Below are 22,461 nucleotides of genomic sequence, written 5' to 3' on the forward strand. Positions count from 1 at the left end.
CGATGAAAACATAAAGCAAACAGGATTTCGACTCAAATCAAGTCAATGAATGTGTCTACTCGGTTCTAGCTGTGACGAGAATACAGGAACGATGATCTACTCAACCCTGGAATGCTGTCATATGTCCTCCATAGATTTGAGATCTTGTATTTGGCGGTTTATTCTGCTGGCTATTGTACCCTTACTGGCTTCAAAAATTATCAAGACGACCATTTTTATACCATAGCACAATAATTTTGTCTTTCCGTCCTTTTTTGAATCATTCTGGAAAAAGCGTGCAGACCGCTAGCGGCAAACCGAATTATTCCGGTGTGCTTGGTAATGACGCGAGGAGATTTGCCACTGCTCGTGCATGAATAGGAGTGTGCATTTGCGATTTTTCATGACATCATCACCATTAATTTACACTCCCGCGGTCTGAGGCCTTTGACCTCACCGGGTTGGTCCAGATTTTGGCATTGGAAGCCTACCCCTCCTCACCGTTATCCCCATTCCTTGGGGATGGCCCTTTCCCCTCTCCTTTTAGACTGTTGGCAGCGGCTAGCCAGCAGAACGGAAGCCTTGGTTTACAGACTTCGGCATCTCTTTCATCTAACACGCTGGATACTTGCGGACAATTTGACAGACACATTTTGGCCACACACGAGGTCTTCTCTTCATAATCCAAAACAATCGAGACGTTTTACCTGTGTAATTTCTGCACTTTCACCAGACGGATTTTCCACCTCCTTCGTATCTTCTTCGCTGGCCTCACAGGATATGTAATTGCTCCTTCCACAACGCCTTTAATAGAGGCGAAAGCGCCTTTTGTGGGATTGAATCATTTGCATTGCAAATCAGGGCCTGTGCAAGGATGGCTGCCCCACAGCCTACTGTTCTCTCTCATACTTCAACTCAGTGATGTTGGCGAATGTCATCTGAATATGACAATCTAAGCACTGGGATTATATGTCCTTTTTTTGGACGTCGTGTTTTTTTTTTAACAACGAGTGTGTCTGTGGGAGTTTGGAGGACTCATTACATGGAAGTGGCCTATATGGAAACAAAATATGATTATGTCAGCTATGGGAGTCAAATTAGGCCTACTTCTATATTGTGGTTTATTTGCCTCAAAGTATGGTGGACCACTCCTGAAAGCAGGGGCACAATCCCCAACGCCCGGAGATCAGAAGACAATTCTGGAATATTTGAGAAGAATGGGAAGTGGGTTGTTGTCTTTGGTTATCTAGCTGTATGAGTGTGATGGCCGTCATAAAGCTAGATAACCGAAAGTAAAAACGACTTCCAGACTCATCGAGGACCTTGGAAATAGAACATGGAAATAACAAGATGCATAAGCCTTCTTGGTGCAAAAATAATAACCTCGTTGACTGGTATTACGAAGTAGATTTAACAAGTCTTACAGTTATAAATCATTGCTGTAGCATTAACCGGACATGTTCACTTACTGGAAATGTGAAATAGTTGTATTGATTTATTACTTATATTGATTGATTGCGTATATTTTATGTTTGTGTTATTAGGACATTTGAAAACGTAATGTAGCCTATAGCTAATCACAACCATGAGTAAATGTTGCATTCACACACACACACACACACACACACACACACACACACACACACACACACACACACACACACACACACACACACACACACACACACACACACACACACACACGCACACACGCACACACGCACACACGCACACACGCACACACGCACACACGCACACACAAACTATCATTTTCATTCTTCTTGTTATATTTATAATGAAATGTGGTAAATATGATATAGAAAATATATCCGACTGAGAGTCCTAGCCATAGCATACATGTAGGCTAGCATTGAGAATGAGATTGACATTAACTTTTGTTTATTTCAGCATGATGAACTCCAACCAGGAAACGGCGCTGGCATCCCAAACAGCAATAATTAAAACGTATACAGAGCTGACAAAAATGGAGAGGAGGGTTTTGGGTCTGGGCTAAAAGAGGAGGGTTTTGGGTCTGGGCTAAAAGAGGAGGGTTTTGGGTCTGGGCTAAAAGAGGAGGGTTTTTTGGTCTGGGCTAAAAGAGGGGGGGGGGGTCGGCCCTGCTTAATTGATTCAGTTAACCACAGGGCTGGAGATGTGAACGACTGGACGCACCCATTCCCACGCTCGGGGGCAAGTGGCAATGCCATGCCCAGTCCGAATATGACAGACAGACAGCGCCGTGAGGGGAGGGGAGGGGGGGGGGGGTCATGAAAAGACGTCAAGTGCACCAGACTCATCTGCATCCCCATAGAAAGAGGCGATGCTGCCCACCCAGCGGACGCGGCCTAGTAACGGTTTTGAATGCGTAATTCGTTGCCAATTGTAGGCAACTGACAATTAGGACCGTGGGTCATTATCTTAAAACTGTATGGGTTTATGCATCCATACAAATATGTTCTATAATTACGGAATTGTATATGGGCCTACTTGAGCACTCTAACACCGATCTATTGTTTGATCATTAATGTCACGGAGAATGCAATAGGCCGAAAGAAGTCGAACGAATTGAATAGATGACATCACGTCATGTGCGCTCTGTATTTGAATTTGAACAGGACTTAAATAAATCTTACATTTCATTTTAAAACAATGCCTAATTAATAGAAAGGATTTTTTTTCACAGAGGTGGGCCTTGCTAAAGCCAACATTTATATTCATTGATTTAATTGTGATGAATATTTTACATCCGACTAAAAAGCATCTGAAAGTAAATTCCAAGCATCTGCAAGTAATCCTTCCCTCTGCTCAAGCCTTCTGCCTCCTCAACCTCCTCTCCTCCCTTTCTGCATCCTTTGACTCTCTATGTCCCCTATCTTCCAGGCCGGCTCCCTCCCTCCCCGCTCCGTGGCTTGCCTAAAGATGCAGGGTTGGCTTCTGGGCTGCTGAGTCTGTATTTTGGATGATATTAGCTATACACGCCATTATATTAGTCGCCAGTGGATTTATTTATTAACTATCAGAGGGAGCACATGGCATTCATAAGGCACATGGTGACCCGCGGGATAGTTGTTTTGTTTCTTTATTGATGGTAACACAGTTGGATAGAATTTTACAAACGCCATAAACATTAAAGGCTTTGTTGGTAACACAATAGAGTTGTAAAAAACATTGTTCCTAAAATATGTCTTTCCAACAATACATATTTAGGCTACATTTGAGAATAGACTCTATTTATGATGCCAGTTTTATGGTGCCGGCTGTTTGTTTTTTGAACGGATGTTAGTGGTCTGTTGTCTGTAGATGAGGTTATTGTTATTCTAGTGTTTTTCGGCTGTGGCGTGACGAGAGTCTCATGTAGGCGACACACGTGCCTTTAATTCAATTATTAATTGTTATTTTGCGAATAGGTCTATTGTATATTTAGGATAGTCTTAGTAACCTATTAGGTCTTTTCAGATGGATGTTAATTAAGGTTCACTTTTTAAAATATATTTTGTAATGTCCTATGATATAGCATGTTGTAAGCATTTCACTGTTAGTCTACACCTGTTGTTTGCGAAGCATGTGACAAATACAATTGGATTTGATTGTATAGCCTATAGCGCTTGGTTGATTAGCTGTAGCCTAAAATATGAAAGTGTATGTTTGTGCCCATAAGGCTTGTCTACGTTGTTTGTAGCTGAACGGTCATAGGCCTATGTGGAAGATGTATAGGTTTAAACTGCCTGCGTATGCAGTGGTAGGCAATAGTACGTAGAGGTTTATTCAAGTTCAATGTTAAATAGGCTCACAGTGGCTGAAAGGGGTCTCTTGCCGAGTTTCTCACACCGTAAGACAAAACTAGTGTGTCTTGTTACGACCCTTGTACAATGCCAGGTCATTCATTGTACGTTTGCCTGAAAGAAGATTTGAGAACCCCATTTGGAAAAGCAGCGAATAACCACGTTTCATTGTCCCAGGATAAGTTGTTAGAAATCGTTGTCTAGACTTATGAATGGCTGCATTGTTTTCTAGTCTGGGGCCATACTAAATGTCAGCGCAGTGTAAATAAAAACTTGAGGTCTGTAAGTAACCCAGCATATATACATCAGTTGATTCTCCACAGTATAAAAGGCCACTGCACTGCACGGAATAAAAACATTTCTTAATCATTGGAAGTCTGGAGACGTTTAATGGTGTGACTTCACCACAATTCTATTTGATGCTTTTTACAGTAAATCATGTCAACCATTTCAACAAATTATTCCTCAGCAAATGCATTTTGGGGCAGAATTACTAGCCTGTTTCTGTCTTATTAGCCTGTTTGTGTCTTACTAGCCTGTTTGTGTCTTATTAGCCTGTTTGTGTCTTACTAGTTTGTTTGTGTCTTGCTAGCCTGTTTGTGTCTAACTAGCCTGTTTGTGTCTAACTAGCCTGATTGTGTCTTGCTAGCCTGTTTGTGTCTAACTAGCCTGATTGTGTCTTGCTAGCCTGTTTGTGCCTAACTAGCCTGTTTGTGTCTTGCTAGCCTGTTTGTGTCTAACTAGCCTGATTGTGTCTTGCTAGCCTGTTTGTGCCTAACTAGCCTGTTTGTGTCTTGCTAGCCTGTTTGTGTCTAACTAGACTGATTGTGTCTTGCTAGCCTGTTTGTGTCTTACTGGTTTGCAGTATCCTACTTTCATGTTCTTTGTAGGCTGTCACACACTATGTTTCACCATAACGTAGCACTGTATCATACAGCAGATGTTAACCCCAGTCATTCTCTTCAGTATGTAAGCCATCACAATGCAATGCTAGATGTAGCCCAGTTTTGCCAGAAGAGAACAATATCACATGTCTGAAACTGCTGCAAATCCGCCTCATAGTCACTCTCAATATTGCTGCTGTGCATGCTGTAACATAGAAACAGGCAGGCAGCAGTTTCCATGGGGCGTACACTGTTTCCAGAGCAGGAGTGTATATCACGTTAATGGTATTTAGTCTCCTTGTGAACACTGGAAAATCATGCACGAGTCTGTGGTAATATTATACATACTCTATCAAGTTGTATATTTAGCTACAATTCATGTAGGCCTATATCCGACAGCAGACAGTCTTACGTATTATTTTCTCTAGCTCATCTTTGTTGGCTGAGTAGTGTATTTTACAGTAGGAAGTGCTTGGAGTGGATGTGAGAATGATTGTGGTTATTTGTGAAACTGCCATACAGGCAGGCTGGTGGAAAGGAGAGGACGAGAGGCCTTGCCATCCCTTTCAAAAGGTCCATTCTCACAGAGAAATATAGGCGTCTTATTTGACTCTGCGTGCAGAGATGGGTGGGGGCGACGTTGCCTCTCTCTGCTCAGTAACGCTGGCTCTTCTGTCCCCTCCCTTCCCACTCACACGTACAGTGCTCTGCAGCCATTGTTGTCACATGATTGGCAGAATAACATAACCATGGCAACCCTGGCAGGTTTTTCATATTCATTGGACAAGCAATCAGCATATTTGACACCTTTGTGCCAATTTTGTATGTGCATTCTTTCTGTGTAGAGGGCTCATGCCTTTACAATCAATACAAGTGAAATCTGGGTAGTGCCTTTATGATGAGGTCTGTACAGGTCATTTCTATGTCAGACTAAGGATATAAAATGGTCACCAAGCTGTTGCTACTGTTATTATAGCTTAAGTATTGTCATAACACTGATGTTTTATTGCATAGGGACAGCTGAAGACTATTTAATAATACAGGAGTAGTAAAGGCCTAGTTCACTAATTTTGTGGATTTTAACATTTAGATTTATCAGGGGTTGCTTCAGCACCCCTAATTCCCACGGCTATGGCTTTCTGCATCATGTACTGTAGATGAGGAACAATGGCTGTGTCTCAGTTGCGTTTGGTCTGTCTGGCTTCAGCATGTATCTCTCTCTGTCTCAGTAGCATCTGGTCTGTATGGCTTCAGCATGTCTCTCTCTCGGTCTCAGTAGCGTCTGGTCTGTCTGGCTTCAGCATGTCTCTCTCTCTGTCTCAGTAGCATCTGGTCTGTCTGGCTTCAGCATATCTCTCTCTCTCTGTCTCAGTAGCATCTGGTCTGTCTGGCTTCAGCATGTCTCTCTCTCTGTCTCAGTAGCATCTGGTCTGTCTGGCTTCAGCATGTCTCTCTCTCCCTGCTCAGTAGCGTCTGGTCTGTCTGGCTTCAGCATGTCTCTCTCTCTGTCTCAGTAGCATCTGGTCTGTCTCGCTTCAGCATATCTCTCTCTCTCTGTCTCAGTAGCATCTGGTCTGTCTGGCTTCATTATGTCTCTCTCTCTGTCTCAGTAGCATCTGGTCTGTCTGGCTTCAGCATGTCTCTCTCTCCCTGCTCAGTAGCGTCTGGTCTGTCTGGCTTCAGCATGTCTCTCTCTCTGTCTCAGTAGCATCTGGTCTGTCTGGCTTCAGCATGTCTCTCTCTCTCTGTCTCAGTAGCATCTGGTCTGTCTGGCTTCAGCATGTCTCTCTCTCTGTCTCAGTAGCATCTGGTCTGTCTGGCTTCAGTATGTCTCTCTGTCTCAGTAGCATCTGGTCTGTCTGGCTTCAGCATGTCTCTCTCTCTCTGTCTCAGTAGCATCTGGTCTGTCTGGCTTCAGCATGTCTCTGTCTCAGTAGCATCTGGTCTGTCTGGCTTCAAGTATGTATCTCTCTCTGTCTCAGTAGCATCTGGTCTGTCTGGCTTCATCATGTCTCTCTCTCTGTCTCAGTAGCATCTGGTCTGTCTGGCTTCAGCATGTCTCTCTCTCTCTCTGTCTCAGTAGCATCTGGTCTGTCTGGCTTCAGAATGTCTCTCTCTCTCTGTCTCAGTAGCATCTGGTCTGTCTGGCTTCAGCATGTCTCTCTCTCTCTCTGTCTCAGTAGCGTCTGGTCTGTCTGGCTTCAGAATGTCTCTCTCTCTGTCTCAGTAGCGTCTGGTCTGTCTGGCTTCAGCATGTCTCTCTCTCTCTGTCTCAGTAGCATCTGGTCTGTCTGGCTTCAGCATGTCTCTCTCTCTGTCTCAGTAGCGTCTGGTCTGTCTGGCTTCAGCATGTCTCTCTCTGTCTCAGTAGCATCTGGTCTGTCTGGCTTCAGTATGTCTCTCTCTCTGTCTCAGTAGCATCTGGTCTGTCTGGCTTCAGCATGTCTCTCTCTCTGTCTCAGTAGCATCTGGTCTGTCTGGCTTCAGTATGTCTCTCTCTCTCTGTCTCAGTAGCATCTGGTCTGTCTGGCTTCAGCATGTCTCTCTCTCTGTCTCAGTAGCATCTGGTCTGTCTGGCTTCAGCATGTCTCTCTCTCTGTCTCAGTAGCATCTGGTCTGTCTGGCTTCAGCATGTCTCTCTCTCTCTGTCTCAGTAGCATCTGGTCTGTCTGGCTTCAGTATGTATCTCTCTCTGTCTCAGTAGCATCTGGTCTGTCTGGCTTCAGCATGTCTCTCTCTGTCTCAGTAGCATCTGGTCTGTCTGGCTTCAGCATGTCTCCCTCTGTCTCAGTAGCATCTGGTCTGTCTGGCTTCAGCATGTCTCTCTCTCTCTCTGTCTCAGTAGCATCTGGTCTGTCTGGCTTCAGCATGTCTCTCTCTCTCTGCCTCAGTAGCGTCTGGTCTGTCTGGCTTCAGCATGTCTCTCTCTCTGTCTCAGTAGCATCTGGTCTGTCTGGCTTCAGCATGTCTCTCTCTCCCTGCTCAGTAGCGTCTGGTCTGTCTGGCTTCAGCATGTCTCTCTCTCTGTCTCAGTAGCATCTGGTCTGTCTGGCTTCAGCATGTCTCTCTCTCTCTGTCTCAGTAGCGTCTGGTCTGCCTGGCTTCAGCATGTCTCTCTCTCTGTCTCAGTAGCATCTGGTCTGTCTGGCTTCAGCATGTCTCTCTCTGTCTCCTGGACATGAACTTGAACTTGAGACAGGCAGCCAGACACCATCTGTGCGCGATGACTAATGAATTCAGGGCATTCACGGCTGTGGAGCACCACCATTGATGAGCAGACGACCTCCAGACTGGGTTAGCTCTTAATCACTAATAGAATGCAGGCACCAAAGCAGCTGTTAGTCACATTGTTTTGTTTATGGAAAAAAAATGAGTGTGTGTTTCATTTGGTGGTCATATTTGTGAGTGTGTGCATGACTGCATGATTCCCTATATGTTTGTGTATATACGTGTTAATTGTACATAATGCATGATAATACCCAATTGTGTGTATAAATGTCTACTGTCCACCTTGTCAGCCAACTATTTCTGACACATCTCATTTGAAATCCCAGGCCAGCCATTATAAACAGGCGGCCAGGCTAAAGACATTGCCTTGATAATTGAAAGGGTTGGTTTAGCATTTCCGTGATAAGGCCTGGTAACTGAATAAGGTACTTGTGCTGAAACAAGCCAAGTGCTATGTGAATTCCTCAGTCCCTCCTCCTTCCTCCCTCTCAGGCCTCTGTCACACACACCAGGCTTTTCCCTCTGGTTGGTGTCGCCGTGGCAACGGGAGGTGAGCTCACGGTGCGCACACCGGCATCAGCGCCGCTGGAGCAGGACAGGTTCCTGATTTCAGAGAGAGTGTGTGTGTGTGTGTATGTGCGTGTGTGTGTGTGTAACTGACTAGAATGCCACTCTCCTTGTCTCCTGGGCTCAATTTAGATTCATCACACACATTGAAGTGTTGCAATGTCTTCCCTCTGAGGTGACTTGTTCCTCCATTAACAGTGGTGTGATGGATATTCTTAGCAGTGCACAGGGTGACCACACACAGTAGATATGGCTGCTGCTCTCACACAGTGACGTCAGCCTGCCGCTGTAGATGCTGTTTCAATCGGCATCAAACATGTGTCAATGCAGTGCATTTCAGTGCATACACACGCACGCAGTAAAGCCACACACACAGTACCATTGTCTCTTCTTACCACTGGTTCCACTGTGGTCCGCCTCCTGCCTCCTCCTAAACGATCAACCAGCCATAACATGGGCCAATAATCCATTGTGGAATGTCATGGTTGGGCCCTTTTTAATGACATCACGCATGGTCACTTGAGTGTGGTTGTGAGGAGCAGCAGGCATGCTGTGCACTGCCACGGTGTCCCTCCCTCCAGCAGCCTGCATAGAGGTGGTTATGGACATGGTGTTAGTCATACCACTACATTAGAGCTACCTAATTCCATGTCTCACTGTCCATGCAATTACCTTCAAAACATGACTGGATAACAGTCATCCTATTAGGACATTAATGACAGTTATTCCTACCCCACACGACTAACATTTTTAGAAAAAAGGGTTCTTAAAGGGTCCTTTGGCTGTTCCTATAGGATAACCCTTTAAAAAAAATCCTCTGTGGAAAGGGTTTTACATTTTTTTTAAAAAGTGTTCTCCTATGGGGACAGTTAAAGTGTTCTCCTATGGGGACAGTTAAAGTGTTCTCCTATGGGGACAGATAAAGTGTTCTCCTATGGGGACAGTTAAAGTGTTCTCTTATGGGGACAGTTAAAGTGTTCTCCTATGGGGACAGTTAAAGTGTTCTCCTATGGGGACAGTTAAAGTGTTCTCTTATGGGGACAGTTAAAGTGTTCTCCTATGGGGACAGTTAAAGTGTTCTCCTATGGGGATAGTTAAAGTGTTCTCCTATGGGGGCAGTTAAAGTGTTCTCCTATGGGGACAGTTAAAGTGTTCTCCTATGGGGACAGTTAAAGTGTTCTCCTATGGGGGCAGTTAAAGTGTTTTCCTATGGGGACAGTTAATGTGTTCTCCTATGGGGACAGTTAAAGTGTTCTCCTATGGGGACAGTTAAAGTGTTCTCCTATGGGGACAGTTAAAGTGTTCTCCTATGGAGACAGTTAAAGTATTCTCCTATGGGGACAGATAAAGTGTTCTCCTATGGGGACAGTTAAAGTGTTCTCCTATGGGGACAGTTAAAGTGTTCTCCTATGGGGACAGTTAACGTGTTCTCCTATGGGGACAGTTAAAGTGTTCTCCTATGGGGACAGTTAAAGTGTTCTCCTATGGGGACAGATAAAGTGTTCTCCTATGGGGACAGTTAAAGTGTTCTCCTATGGGGACAGTTAAAGTGTTCTCCTATGGGGACAGTTAAAGTGTTCTCCTATGGGGACAGATAAAGTGTTCTCCTATGGGGACAGTTAAAGTGTTCTCCTATGGGGACAGTTAAAGTGTTCTCCTATGGGGACAGTTAAAGTGTTCTCCTATGGGGACAGTTAAAGTGTTCTCCTATGGAGACAGTTAAAGTGTTCTCCTATGGGGACAGTTAAAGTGTTCTCCTATGGAGACAGTTAAAGTGTTCTCCTTTGGGGACAGTTAAAGTGTTCTCCTATGGGGACAGTTAAAGTGTTCTCCTATGGAGACAGTTAAAGTGTTCTCCTATGGGGACAGATAAAGTGTTCTCCTATGGGGACAGTTAAAGTGTTCTCCTATGGAGACAGTTAAAGTGTTCTCCTATGGGGACAGTTAAAGTGTTCTCCTATGGAGACAGTTAAAGTGTTCTCCTTTGGGGACAGTTAAAGTGTTCTCCTATGGGGACAGATAAAGTGTTCTCCTTTGGGGACAGTTAAAGTGTTCTCCTATGGAGACAGTTAAAGTGTTCTCCTTTGGGGACAGTTAAAGTGTTCTCCTATGGGGACAGTTAAAGTGTTCTCCTTTGGGGACAGTTAAAGCCGAATGCAAGTTTATGTTCTAGATGGCACTTTTTTATCTAAGAATGTATTTTTATGATATGGGTTTGTTTGTTAACGGGAAGCGTAAATGGAACATCTGATAATGATATTATTGTTTGAGCAAAATGTTTAACTCTGAATTAAAGGATGCTAAAATAGATGAGGATCAAAGCAACATGTACATCATAAATCAAACGTACAAAAATGGATGCAGAAGACAATTTAGTTTGTCTCATAAGCACACAGTGTTATACTTAAACTCAGATAATGGACTTAGATAATATGTAAATGTATAAAATACATAATAATAAAACATAAAAAATACATTAAAGGCCAAAATAGTAAACAATTGTTAACTTGCGTTTTAATGATTTATATTCAATAACATTTATTTTTCAAACATACCTCCCTACCCATTCCATATAGTGATCAACAGAATTCACCAAATATGCTAATGCTAGCTAGCTACAGTATATTAGATTTACGTCATCATAATTGCTAATGGTAATGATGCTAACAACACACAGCAGAAATGATTGCGGCAACAAGATTAATATGACTGATGCTGTGAGCATTGACGCGTACAATAGCTACTCTGGCTGCATATGTATGAATGGCGGCTTTACAGTAGACGTCTAAACCATCTGCCTGCCTCTCTGTCCTTTTCAATATGTCTGTGCTCCGATGGCTTTTTATTATGCAAATACCCCTGCTATAAATACATTAGTATAATTGCATTTGAAATATGCTTTGAATCCTCTCGTAAGATGAATGTGTGTTAATAATGTATTTCATGTTACTGCATTATTCATTCTCAATTAATTACAAATAACCAACAGAGACGCCTTATGGCTTTACTGTTCTGACGTACCATGTGTGGACACTGTACTTTTCCTTAAATGTTGCCATATATGTCATTTTGCTCTGGTCTATTAAGGCAGCGGTATATAATTGCTCACAAATACTCTACAGATGCAGTAATTTTACAGTATCTAATTTAGTAGTTAAAGGGCTCTTTCATGTGAAAATGTTTGGAAATGATTTGAGCAAGGCCTATGGTTTTAGAACCCACCAACCAATTCGTATGGCTGAAATAACTCTAGAATCCATCTTTTCCATTATGAATGATGCCGACTACTTTACCTTCCGTTATTACGGAGGGGGGGGGGGTGTAGGTGACTTGAAATAAGCATAAACAGAGGCAGCACGGCTACAATTAAAACAGGCCAGTCTTTGTCTTTTTAAGGAGCTGACTGTTCAGGCGGTGTGTACTGTTCCGCAATTAAATGATGTCGAATCTTGGCTTGTCTAGGGATATGGCTACGCTGAATATAGAATAGTAAGCACTGCAAGTAGTCGCCACGGTAACATTAGCATCTGGACCTTTTATGCAAATTTGATGAGAGAGGACTCATGCATATACACCAAGGCACCAGAGCCAGCCCCTAATATCGTTATTAGAGAGGGGGAAATTACATATTTATAAGGGGGACAGGGGTTAGGGGGAGGGGTGCTTGCCCAGTGCTGTCGTGAAGAGCCATGATAGAGGGAGGAGGAGGGGAGGGAGGAGGGGCCTGGTTGGCTCACTGAAGGAGTGTCTCTCCCTCAAGGTGCCACCATCTTAAGGCGTTTGGCAGTGGTGAGCGTGTGAGGAGGGTAGACCTAAAATGTCCGCTGGCAAATACACACACACAGGCGTAGGCGTACACGGACATGAAGCGTGGTCAGTGCATCTGGTGCTCTGAGGCCAATTATTCAATTAGTGGCATCGCCAGCCATGCATGCCAAGCACCTCATTTGCATACACAAATTCCTTCGATTACTGTCACCTATGTGATTTTCCCTTGTCATGCTTTCCATTATTGGTGTCTCACACTGTGTGGACTGCATCTGTCACACCGGCAAACAAAAATTAACTAACTGCCTTTGACTTTTCCACTTTTAAGCCAATTCTTGGCTACAGACAAAGCGGATATCTCTGTGTCACATTGCATGTGAAAATTGGTATGCTCTCTTTGGGATTCTTTAAAATGATTCAAGTGTTGGCAAAACATGGTGTGAACTGGGTCAAGTTCGCTTGCAAGCCAAAAGTAAAACTCAAAGATGGATTCATTAACTAAGTCCAATGGTATAAAAATGAAGACAGGACGCCATTGCAATAGTTATAAAACATGTCCATATGCCATACTCCATTTCTGTTATCATTAGCCTAAAACACTACACATCAAATACATGAAATATAATTTTACTATTTGTCAAAAATAACCTAGCTACAGTTTCAAATTCCATACTGCAATGAAGAGGCTACAAAGAAAAAAAACAATACTATCCATAGCTAGTTTCAAATTATGCTTCTAATTGTTAGAAATGTAAAAAATGACAACAAAGAGTCAGAGAACTGTATGTCGATCTCAGTGAATGTTCAATTACCCAGCAGCAGGAGAAAGGAAGGCAGTTAACAAGTATTTGCAATATATTACACATATTTAGCAATGCATAGGTAGCTTCATTGCTGCCCGTCTCGCTCAAGTAGAATTGACACTGGTCCAGGTTCAGTTAAAGAAGCTCTCTCTCTCTCTCTCTCTCTCTCTCTCTCTCTCTCTCTCTCTCTCTCTCTCTCTCTCTCTCTCTCTCTCTCTCTCTCTCTCTCTCTCTCTCTCTCTCTCTCTCTCTCTCTCTCTCTCTCTCTCTCTCTCTCTCTCTCTCTCTCTCTCTCTCTCTCTCTCTCTCTCCTTCAGGCTTACTTGTCTCATTCTTCACTCAATTATTACAAAGTGCTCACTAAGAAGTAAGCGTCCTCACACTTAGTGGCACACACACACACACACACACACACACACACACACACACACACACACACACACACACACACACACACACACACACACACACACACACACACACACACACACACACACACACACACACACACACACACACACACACACACACACACACACACACACACACACACACACTGCTCAGCTAGACATGTACACAGCGTTTGCATTTAAAAAAATCCCGAGGCACAACCGAGGAGAGAGTACAGGAAATGATTTTGAATGCATTCTAGTACGCAGCATCACCCTTCTCCAGCACACACATGCACACACGCACACACACATGCACACACTTACTGTACAGAGAAAGCAACCAATGAAGTTTGCTTTCTAGTAGGTAGACACATCTTCCATTATGGTTTCAACAATGTGAACCAAGGCCACCACGTACGGTATATAGGGCCTTTCAGCAATATCTGCAATGGCTTGGTACGTGCTAAAGGGCTATAGGGAAATAGATTGATAGGAAATCATACAATTCTGTCCTGTGAATATAAAGAATGTCCTCTAAGGGCTCGGATACATACCTTTGTCAGCTGAGACTACTTAGCACCTCTGAACAGAGTGCAGGCCGTAATTTGCAAACTGAGTGCAAACCGATTCTACATCAGAGGAGGTAGATGGCAGGAGCTATAGGAGACGGGCTTAATGTAACGGATGGAAGAAATACCGAGTCAAACATGTGGTTTCCATATATTTTTTGTGTTTGATACCGTTCCATTCCACTCATTACAATGAGCCAGTCCTCCTATTACTCCACCCTCCAGCCTCCTCTGTTCCACATGTCTGTTTGTTTGTTTGTGTGTGTGTGTGTGTCTGTGTGTGTGTGTCTGTGTGTGTGTGTGTGTGTCTGCGTGTTTGTGTTTGTGTGTGTGTGTGTGTGTATGTGTGTGTGTGTGTCTGTGTGTTTGTTTGTGTGTGTTTTATATTGTGCACATGTCTGCCTGTAATAGCGTGTTCCCACTACAGTACACCCTTGTGATGTAGTCCACATTATGAACATACTGTAGTCATATGAAACAGGCAGCTATACGCTAGCAGACAGTTTCTTCCTGTCACCCCTCTTCCTGGTGATGCGTGGTACGCCCCAGCAGGCTCCTAGAGAAGGCAGCATAATTAAACGGCTGCGTGGTACGCCCCAGCAGGCTCCTAGAGAAGGCAGCATAATTAAACGGCTGCGTGGTACGCCCCAGCAGGCTCCTAGAGAAGGCAGCATAATTAAACGGCTGCGTGGTACGCCCCAGCAGGCTCCTAGAGAAGGCAGCATAATTAAACGGCTGCGTGGTACGCCCCAGCAGGCTCCTAGAGAAGGCAGCATAATTAAACGGCTGCGTGGTACGCCCCAGCAGGCTCCTAGAGAAGGCAGCATAATTAAACGGCTGCGTGGTACGCCCCAGCAGGCTCCTAGAGAAGGCAGCATAATTAAACGGCTGCGTGGTACGCCCCAGCAGGCTCCTAGAGAAGGCAGCATAATTAAACGGCTGCGTGGTACGCCCCAGCAGGCTCCTAGAGAAGGCAGCATAATTAAACGGCTGCGTGGTACGCCCCAGCAGGCTCCTAGAGAAGGCAGCATAATTAAACGGCTGCGTGGTACGCCCCAGCAGGCTCCTAGAGAAGGCAGCATAATTAAACGGCTGCGTGGTACGCCCCAGCAGGCTCCTAGAGAAGGCAGCATAATTAAACGGCTGCGTGGTACGCCCCAGCAGGCTCCTAGAGAAGGCAGCATAATTAAACGGCTGCGTGGTTGAGCCTCTGCTAATGGATTATTACCTCAAGGAAATGAGACAGAAAACGCAAGTCAGACTCTGATAACATTCATAATATCAGGATTGTAAATTAAAATTTTGCGTAACATTAATGGGCACTGTATACAAACAGTGTGAATGTGACTATGTCTGTGTTTGTTTCTGTATGGGTTTTTGTATTCAAGCATTTGTGTCGACCTGTGCCACAGTGCTCTGTCTCCATAATGGTTGTCTTAGTATCTGAGCTTCTGTGGCACAGTAATTCCCTGCATGTAGGCCAGTAGCCGCATAGCGAGAGGAGGGGGATGGGGTGTACAGGAGAGAGATGCGAAGAGACAAGCCACACAAGCCATAAAGGAAACGGGGTGGGGTGGGGGGTGCCAAGCAGTTACCCTAAACCCTGCCGTAGGGCTATGAACACACAGACTCGGTTAACCACAGAACCACAGGAACACACTAGCACACTTAGAAATAAAGGTAGTAAAACAAAAAGAAAGATAGTAAGAGAGAGAGGGTATGTGTGAGTGTGTCCAATACATGTGTGTGTTTTAATGAATCATGAAGTCAAATCACTTATCTAGATTCAGTCCTTAGATTTGTCTTCAGGGATCACATGCTTTGTTCAGCAGGTTCAGTGCACAGATTTAAATTAGTCTTGTATGAATTCCACGTAATATTATTTTCATGAATAAATCAATGCTCCAAGTGCTATAATTGTCCTTCACACTTCTGTGGTCTTACGTAATGTTTTACATTGTCATATTTTGGGATTTATGCCAGTGATATCTGTTCAATTGTTCTTGATTTCCTATCAATAAATATGAATACTTGATAATAACATATTGTTAATGTTGTTAATTTGTTCTAAAAGAGAGATAGATTCGCCTTATTTTAGATTACTGTTGCAGCTAACCCATTTTCCTGTATATGTGTGTGTGTGTGTGTGTGTGTGTGTGTGTGTGTGTGTGTGTGTGTGTGTGTGTGTGTGTGTGTGTGTGTGTGTGTGTGTGTGTGTGTGTGTGTGTGTGTGTGTGTGTGTGTGTGTGTGTGTGTGTGTGTGTGTGTGTGTGTGGGTGAGTCTGTGGGTGAGTCTGTGGGTGAGTCTGTGTGTGTAGCTCCGTGTGTGTGTGTGTGTGTTCATCCTGGTTTGACATGGAGGCTTTATAAGAACTGGCAGCTGTCAGTCTCCTGTTGACGTCTGTCAGGAAGGCCAGACCATCACATGGACACACAACAGAACTCTCTGAGACCCTGGAAAGATACTTGAGATAAAGATAACACCCATTGTAAGGCTGCGGACACAAGACATTGTGTTTAGACAGTAGGATGAAAATACCCATTCCAGTGTTGCCATACAGACATCTTCAGCCATTGATGTAAACACATTTCTTCTAAATGATCATAGTATGTGTTTAAGGCCGTAATGCAATGCCTCATCAATCATGTCCCTTGTTCATCATTGGTAGCTACTCAAATGAACTTTGCAAGAACTCTGGCTTCACTCAATTGTAGTATGAATGTCAACACATTTGGTTGACCGGATCCAGATGTCAATGGTGACCTTCTCTATGGAGAGCTATTGCAGAGATATGGATTGAGGACATCATATATTGTTCTGTCGTGAGTTTCCATTGTTTGTGGACTTATCCATTCTCTGTGCTGTGAAGGACATCACTAGTGATGCTGTTCCCTCTGAAAAGTAGATATAAATGAGATTCTCCTTGGTGGGTTGGAGAATTCACCCTTGACCCCAGAGGGCCTTGTGCTCCCCAGAACAGGGTCTAGACCCCACTCCAGACTTCTTCTGTCCAAAGACTGGGGTCAGGGTTCCGGGGGACAGGGGTCAACAACATGGCAGGTCATGGAGCATCGGTATGCAAACAAAACGTCTATTGACAAGACCAGTCTGGGCTACCATTCATGTAATACAGTACAGTTCAAATTCAACTTCTATTGTCACATGCACAAGTAGAGTGAAATGCTTCACTTGCAAGCCATACCCCAAATTGCAGTAATCAATATCAAAATAGTATAACTTAAATAATAAAAGCTATCATAAAAAATACAAAATAAAAGAGGAAGTAGTATACAGGGACAGTGTTCAGTACCACATTTTAATGTGGAGGGAAACTGGAGTAATTTGAGGTAGATATGAACATGCAGGTGGGGGATTAGGATAAAGTGACTGGAAGCAGGATAAATAGTTGCAGTACATACCCCTGCTGCTGCTATTCATTTTGAACTGCCATTCCAAAGAACAATGTTGCATCTATCTGAGTAGGCCACTGTGGGTTAATATAATGACACATAGAAAAAGCATTGAAAGATGTAACTCTGGAAAATATCTTCAGTCAACTGACAGTACCACCATGTTTCACTGAAGGATCTGAAAGCCATTTCTAAGTGGTGCGAAGCGGTCACGTGACATCAAGGTGTTTCAGCTGCTATTCGTGGCCATATGAAGTCATGAAGTTATTGCCAATTTGAATACGGCAGAGCAAACTTATGGATAGTAAATGCTACCTCTGTTGACAAGCGTCATGTGATCACCCCTCTCCTCTGCATTGAGGGAACATGTTCATTGTGATTTTGTCTAGAAACGATATCTGACATGTAAAGGTTAGTGGCTGCATGGAAAATCTTTACATTTACAACCCTGCCTCTGTGTGTGTGTTCCCCCGTGTTGCAGGGTTGGAGAAATATGGCCCTGATCCCCCTGCTCAGGAGAGAGGCCAAATGGACATGTCTGTCTGGGACTTTGCCTACTGCTGAACCAACATGAGCACAGGTTAGAAAGCCAACGGGCCTCCAAAAATACAAAGAAGCAAATGCCAAACTAACCTGTGTGTGTGTGTGTCCGTGCACTCTGTTCATCTTCATGTGAGCGTGTGTGTCTCTGCAAACCTGCAGCAAAGTTAGCCTCTGTGTTGAGTATTTTTATTTGTATTTTATTTTGCACCAAAGAAAACAATTGTGCAGGTGTGGTTGGAAGCCCAAGGGCTTAAATGAAAACCACAACACAGAAAAATCAATGTACAAACATAATTAAAACGTTTTGTTAAAACAGATAACAAAACCTACTAATTATAAATGTATAAATGAATTGTTCAGTAATCACCAAAACAAGATACATATTGGTTTTGTGTAAATGTGTTTGCATGTGAGTACGTAAAAGTTTGGCTATATGGAGAATATTAGAGTAAAACCTTGGATGTTAGTAGCAGTCCAGTGAAAACAGAAAAACACTGCTTTGAGAGAAGCTTAGGCAATGTGGCCATGAGAAATATCAAATCCCACGACCCATTCATCTGCCCTCTGGTCCGTACCAAGACCAGAGTCACAGGGGGGCAGAGGCTTGCATTCACTGTTTATCATCAGCACAAACTCACAGTCTAAATGGTGTACTCTATAAAAATCTAATGCAAATGACTTTAGTCATTGCAAATGATGTACAAGCAGGCAGCGTTCTCAGCGAGGTCATTTGGAACATTCCCATATTACTCCCCACATGATGTGTAGATGATGTGTCGATGTAGCATTTTAGTTGTACTGCCATATTGGTCGATCTATGAAATTAGCTTGCTCTAGTGATGTGTTCCAGAAAGGTATTATTCGTGATTTTTGAATGGCCTATTTACTCAGAATTGGCAGAAAAAGAAGAAAAAAATCCTTGATTTGACCTTTGACCTCAGCCTTCCTAAAACCATCTCAAACACAGCTGGACAGATTGACAATATGTTACTTTCTTGGGCTATTTAATGTGTGTGCTATGCACCACATGCTAAATCTGTAGAAATACAACTCTGTCATAAAAATAAATTAAAAAAATTCAACAGCTAAAAATACCGATCTCACTCACACTCTCCAAACAGTAGCAGACAATACCAAGAGATTACCTCTAGTACCATTCAGAATATTCTGGTTACTCCAAAAGGCTGTTTGTAGGTCTTGGTATTCAAGAAAAATACTTATTGTGTGATGTAGAATTAAAGGGTTCAAGAGAGAGGGTGATGTCAGCACCCATGGGCCTCAGCATGTGGTAGTGTACTCACTGTAATTACTCCCTCTACTCTCCCTCTATCGGTGGAGTGCTCTGAAGGGCCAATTAGGGAGGGCAGGCTGAGTCGCCGGGCAGGAGAGTCAGCGGCAGAGTCACTACTCACCATTTAAACTCCCAGACCTATTGCCATCATAGAGAGCGTTGTTATCAAATCACTAGTTTAGATTTTCGCCAATGATACAGTCAAAGCCAAAGATTTGTGATCAAATACCAAAAATATACATTTTTCAGACCAAGCATGTGATTTCATTTTTTTTGGTATCAATAGCAAGCACCCTGGCATGGTAATATTATGTGTATCCAATGTAACTATACAGTACCTCTCTTTAGAAGGATGCCATTTACGCTGTTTTCAGTGTTGTCGGTTGACAAGGTCATACGCTATTGTCCCTCTGGTTGGTGTTTGGTCAAAACCAAACTAAAAAACTCCAGTCCGTTATGTGAGTCAATTTTACTATACAGGTTTTCAGGAACGCATTGTGCTGTGGACATGAAAGTCAGGAGGAAGGTACACTCTCCCCATAGGAGAACACTGAACCCTTTCAGGAACCCATTTTGGTTCCAGGTAAAACCCTTTTTGGTTCCAGGTAGGACCCTTTCACAGAGGATTCTGCATGGAACCCAGAAGAGTTCTACCTGGAACCAAAAAGGGTTCTACCTGGAACCAAAAGGGGTTCTCCTATGGGTACAGCCAAATAACAGAATCCTTCAGTATTGGGCCATTGCTTTGGGTTCACTATAGTTCAAATGCTTTGCAAATGTGAATGTGGACTTTATCCACGGTCCTCTCCAAAATACTACAGCTGCCTTTAATCAGGATGTGTCTACAACAGTACCATAGCATTCATGTCACCATCTCAAAAGCAGTGTGTCAGTGTCATTAGACCACTATATCCACCGCTGCATTATTTACATAGACTGCAATGCAAGGTAACTGGCCCGCTATGCTTTTTAGGAGTCAGAGCGATGTGGAACCTCCCATCAGCCATTGCCTGTGTGAAAGCATGGTAGGGACCATGGGGTCAAAGCCCAAACAAGAAGGGATGACTATTTACATCTCCCAGATGAAGATGTGCAGTGACACTCCTGAAACATTCCCCCTGGAAACAGGGCTACTGCAGCCTCTCATTTCTATCCTTCAGTAATACTCCCTGACAATATCCAAATTACAATGATTGCCTTGTGTTTCAATGTGCTGTATGCGCTACGGGCAGTGGTTACATATATATACTGTATATACGTATTGGATTTATAGAATAGCAACCATGAAAATGCACAATATCCTGTGTGTTTATATCCTATTATGTTTGTATATGGCACAGCATTACTTGTACTAATTTAGCACTAATGAAATCCAGTATGACAGAGAGCGATTGTTAGGTGTTGCCGTTCATAAGGCACAGCCTGTGTTTTCCAAGAGTAGACCTTCCAGAATACATTTATTATTTGAGCCAGTTTGCTGCAGCAGGAAAATATACTTGCAGCAACAGGAAATTATCATTTTTACGCAGATTATAATTTAAAGTCCATATTTGATACATTTTTCATAAGGGAAAATCAAGTCTGAAAGTTCTCCTGCAACAGGGTGATCAAATTAAGATCCTACATCTGTATACCTGCATGCAGCCTCCATGTCATTAACGCTAGGCCACAGGACATAATGTCCCCTGCATGCATTTGCATGATTAAAGCATGGTGCAGTGTGTGTGTGTGTGTGTGTGTGTGTGTGTGTGTGTGTGTGTGTGTGTGTGTGTGTGTGTGTGTGTGTGTGTGTGTGTGTGTGTGCGTGTGTGCGTGTGTGTGTGTGTGTGTGTGTGTGTGTGTGTGTGTGTGTGTGTGTGTGTGTGTGTGTGTGTGTGTGTGTGTGTGTGTGTGTGTGTGTGTGTGTTTATGCGTGTGTGCTTGGGCACACATGATGAATCGCCAACGGAGGATAATAGGTGCCAGCGTACAACACATCTTTTGGATGTCCATAAGCTAAAATCTACACCTGTCCATCTGACCAATAAGGATAAAGCCGTTATTAACATGCAATATATGTGTAATAAACACACAATAGCTAGCGGCAAGGTTAAAGCATTAACCAAATAAAAAAGTAGGTCATTTATAAAAATGTATTTATATGAAAGCTGCTATTTCATTTAAATGATTTATTTTCCATCTATCATTTTAATATTTCCTATTCGTCATGTAATTCCATATTTCATGCCTGCATGCGATTCGTCCCCCATGCTATATATACATGTCAGCTGAGGCTCCTGCCGCTTTGTGATAGCACATTCTATCCTGTCCACGGCTGTTACCAAAATTACACAAAACCGAAACATATCCATCTTTTTTTCTAATTTTGATTCACAGGATTACCAGGGGTAGGGCATTGGGGTGGGGTGACAAAATCACTAGTTATCCATTTATAATTAAAAGGAATAAAAATGCAGTTGTATTTTTTTCCATTTAATATCCAAGTGGCCGTCAGTGTAGGTTGTAGTAGCGCTGCGTAGGTAGGGCTTCTCCTACATCATCTTTTTACTGTGAGAACAAAGGATATGCACATCATAAAATCATGCAAATGAATGCAAATCGCTGTCAGCGAAGAGAGGAAAGGTGGCAGGAGGGAGAGGGGTTTGCAGAAGCCAAGATGGGTGGTAGGCAAGTCTCTGCTGCCCCAAACTATTTAAGATATAGCTTTTTGAAAAAAGGTGTTGATGGCCCAATATATTGCTTAATTTAGCTCTGTCTTATTCCAAACCAGTCTTTTTAGTCTTTTGTGTTTACAGAAGTGTTTTTGAATACCCCTCCTTTGGGCCTGGATAGACTTGCCTAAGACAATGCAAAGCCCAAACAAATGGTACCTGGCATCTTCTCCCTCCTTCCCTCCATAATCACCTCCCTTTTTATTCTTTTAAGGCAACATTTTTAATAAATGTTCTTTGAGAATTACATGTTTTATTCTCAATTCATGTTTTCATCTGCTGAATGCAGTGAATATAAACAAAAATGTGTCTCTTGTGTTGTGATGGAAGAGAGCAGATTAGGGAGGGAGGGAGGGCAGGGCAGGGCAGGGCAAGGCAAGGCAAGGCAAGGCAAGGCAAGGCAAGGCAAGGCAAGGCAAGGCAAGGCAGGCAGGCAGGCAGGCAGGCAGGGCAGGGCAGGGCAGGGCAGGGCAGGGCAGGGAGCGAGCGAGGGAGGGAGGGAGGTAAGGGCAGGGCAGGGCAGGGCAGACAGG

At 43.4% G+C, this 22,461-nt stretch overlaps 1 long non-coding RNA gene across 2 annotated transcripts in view; it reads left to right on the plus strand.

Annotated features, from left to right (window-relative positions):
- LOC124034587 overlaps positions 1–22,461 on the plus strand; it is a 96,805-nt gene that overhangs the window by 6,402 nt on the left and 67,942 nt on the right. For both annotated transcript variants that reach the window (XR_006838591.1, XR_006838590.1), the window contains exon 2: positions 17,865–17,963. This is a non-coding gene — a long non-coding RNA (uncharacterized LOC124034587). The remainder of the gene's footprint in view (positions 1–17,864; positions 17,964–22,461) is intronic.

Source organism: Oncorhynchus gorbuscha, linkage group LG04 (genome assembly GCF_021184085.1).
Source record: "Oncorhynchus gorbuscha isolate QuinsamMale2020 ecotype Even-year linkage group LG04, OgorEven_v1.0, whole genome shotgun sequence".
NCBI classification, from domain to species: Eukaryota; Metazoa; Chordata; class Actinopteri; order Salmoniformes; family Salmonidae; genus Oncorhynchus; species Oncorhynchus gorbuscha.